At 37.7% G+C, this 2066-nt stretch overlaps 1 long non-coding RNA gene across 1 annotated transcript; it reads right to left on the minus strand.

Annotated features, from left to right (window-relative positions):
* On the minus strand, window positions 1-2066 carry LOC125506522. Its single transcript, XR_007282679.1, has 3 exons — window positions 1805-2066; window positions 1125-1275; window positions 1-348 (listed from the first exon to the last, which is right to left on the minus strand). It is a non-coding gene; the product is annotated as an uncharacterized LOC125506522 (long non-coding RNA).

Below are 2066 nucleotides of genomic sequence, written 5' to 3' on the forward strand. Positions count from 1 at the left end.
AATAAAATAAGTGAAAATACATTTCATTCAAGCAATCCAGCAGACAAACAGCTAGCACTATGACCCCAGAACTAGTAACGAAATAACAAGCGCTATTTCTAAGAATGCGTTATCTTTATCTTTGTTAAGGGCAGTAGATAACATAGTACAAGAATCTTTACTGCCAAAGGTAATATACAAAAATCCCGGCACTTTGAATTCATGCAGAACACAGCAGTCTCCCATATACATACATAACCTGTAGCTCCAGTTGAAATGCGGATGCAGGACTGTCGACTTCTGCTGCACTTGTATTTTCACCGAGCAGTATTATATTCATATACATACATATACGCGAGAAGACCCATGCTACAGAAAAGAGGAGGTTATATGAAGTCGTTAGAAACCATCCAGGGTGAGCATCAAATCGGGGCGTGGACCACTCAATTTCGATTAGATACTTTTTTTTAGTAAATTGGTATTTGCTTCCGCAGTTCCAATTATATCAATACTTTATTTAATTTACTCCTATTTATTACTCCTCGAATTATCTATTTATCGGGACTAATAATACCTCATTCTAGGAAGGGCTGAGTTGAGTATGATTAATTTAGAAGATATGCTTGCCTTCTTATTTTCCGTCCTTAGTTTAGGAAAGTGGAAAGTTTTTTCCTTTTAAGTTAGGAATTTTGGGAATAGAACATTTCAATAAAGGAAGTCTTTCACCGGTTAAACAAGACCTAAGACTGAATCTAAAAGAAATTCCTAGGTTGAATCTATTTGCATTAAAAAACGATCAAAAAAGGGCGAGCGAAGTAAGTGATCGAAAAACTTTGTTCTTTGTTCGTCCTATCTATAAGAGGAGAGCATATGAAAAATGTAACCCATTCTTTCTTTTTTTAGCTCACTGGCCATCTGCTGGCAGTTTCGGGCTTAATACAGATATTTTAGCAACAAATCTAATAAATGTAACTATAGTGGTTGGTGTTTTGATTTTTTTTTTGGAAAGGGAGCATGTGCGAGTTGTCTATTTCAAGAATAGATTGGATCTATCCGGCGCTGCACTTTATAATATTTTTAGTATTTTTCGGATAAATACGAAAAGGGTGCACGATCTCGTTTGAGGTGTCAAATGAACCTGTTACCTTTCTAGAAATCCTGCTGAAGCTACTAACGGTTTCGCTAACATTGGGCGTTGCTACTGACAGCTCAGAATCTCAAACGGCCACTATGTTGCGGCTCTGCTGGCTCTGCTTGCTCCCCTGGCTCTCTCGGAGTGGCTTTATCTTCAGTACGCTGCAGAAAAATACAAAGTCAATTCTATCATTAACTTAAATTTGTGTTCACATAAATCATAAGCATTACACAGAAGGAACATGTTTGATCAACAACAAAATTCGGTGCTATGTGTAAATCAATGTACGCAGGTTGATGTGTACAAAGTCAAGGCATTTTGGATGAAAGAATAGTCCTGTAAATCTGAAACAGGTATTAATACAGATTTTCGTTCTTACTTTTAAGAAAGAAATTTTCGTTGCGATTTCTTCCGAAGCTCCTAAACGCATATTTTGGTACACATAGGAGTGTTTCCTTCTATTGATTTTAACATCAAAACCACCTTCTTGTTTTCTGATGTTTTCAATAACAAGGATATGTTGGGGAAAAGAAGAATTACTTTACTTCCTAAAAGCATTTTCTGCAAGAAAATCCATCAAGGAAGTACAGAACAGAAAAGGAGAACGTGGTATTATGGATGAGGGAATACGTGATCAGTGCAAAACCAAGTGCAATATGTATATGACAGATAGTATGGCAGGGCACATACCATTTCTCCTATATGAGCAAGCTTGATCTTGTTTTCCTCTGCTTCACACCACATGCTTAATCAATGGCAGTCACGAATTTCCAATTGTTGGAGGTTTGTGAGCTGTTGTATGCTGTGTGGCAAAGTCGTGATGCCAGGGCAGCACACAATTTCAAGTTTACTGAGAGAGGTGAGTTCTCCTAACCATTCTGGCAGCGATGTCATACTTCTGCATTCCAACAGTGTTAATGATTGGAGCTGTGTGAGTTGCCTCATCTTACCG

The sequence above is a fragment of the Triticum urartu genome, chromosome 5 (assembly GCF_003073215.2).
Source record: "Triticum urartu cultivar G1812 chromosome 5, Tu2.1, whole genome shotgun sequence".
Lineage (NCBI taxonomy): Eukaryota > Viridiplantae > Streptophyta > Magnoliopsida > Poales > Poaceae > Triticum > Triticum urartu.